The 854-nt window shown below is 30.1% G+C and overlaps 1 protein-coding gene across 1 annotated transcript in view; it reads left to right on the plus strand.

Annotated features, from left to right (window-relative positions):
- Positions 1-854, plus strand: part of wdr7 (WD repeat domain 7) — a 126,290-nt gene that overhangs the window by 112,272 nt on the left and 13,164 nt on the right. The gene's annotated exons all lie outside the window — the stretch shown is intronic.

An 854-nucleotide genomic window follows, 5' to 3' on the forward strand; every position in this document is an offset into this window, starting at 1 on the left:
CACACACACACACACACACACACACACACACACACACTCACACTCACTCACACACACACACTCACACACTATTAAAATTAAATTAATCTTTAAAATTATTTTTTCAATTTTTTTCAGTAAAATCAACTAATTAAAATGATTCTCAAGTAAGTTAATTTTGATGACAAAAACAGTTAATTGACATCTAATTGATTTTTCTGTGTTTCAGTTGTAGTAAACGTTTTTACATTTTTGAATGAATGTAGACTTAAATTGCCTACACAATTAATTTTGTAGACAATTTTGTTCTAAAATTGAACAGTTGTTTTTAATTGTTCTTAATGTTTTGTATAAAATTAATTAACATTATACTGAATTTAACTAAAACATTAAAGGGGTCATATGATGCGATTTCAATTTTTCCTTTCTCTTTGAAGTGTTACAAGCTCTTGGTGCATAAAGAAGATCTGTAAAGTTGCAAAGACTAAAGTCTCAAATCCAAAGAGATATTCTTTATAAAAGTTAAGAGTCAACCACGCCTGTGGAAAATAATGTGTTTTTTAACCTTAAACCGCATAAACACATTTCATTACACCAAATACACCAAATAATGTTATTTTTAGCAACATCATATGACCCATTTAAAAAATGACACTAAGAAAGAAAGGTACATGCAAAAATACACATACTTTTATGTACAAATACACAAGCAGCACAAACATTTATACACTCAACTCAGATATGTGCATTAAACCATAAAACTCACTGAAATGTCTCCTTAAGTCTGTGTTTGTCATTGATGTGGTGTGTGTGTGTGTGTGTGTGTATGTGTGTGTGTGTGTGTGTGTGTGTATGGTGTGTGTGTGTGTGATATA

Source organism: Sinocyclocheilus rhinocerous, unplaced genomic scaffold (assembly GCF_001515625.1).
Source record: "Sinocyclocheilus rhinocerous isolate Xijiao unplaced genomic scaffold, SAMN03320098_v1.1 scaffold824, whole genome shotgun sequence".
NCBI lineage: Eukaryota > Metazoa > Chordata > Actinopteri > Cypriniformes > Cyprinidae > Sinocyclocheilus > Sinocyclocheilus rhinocerous.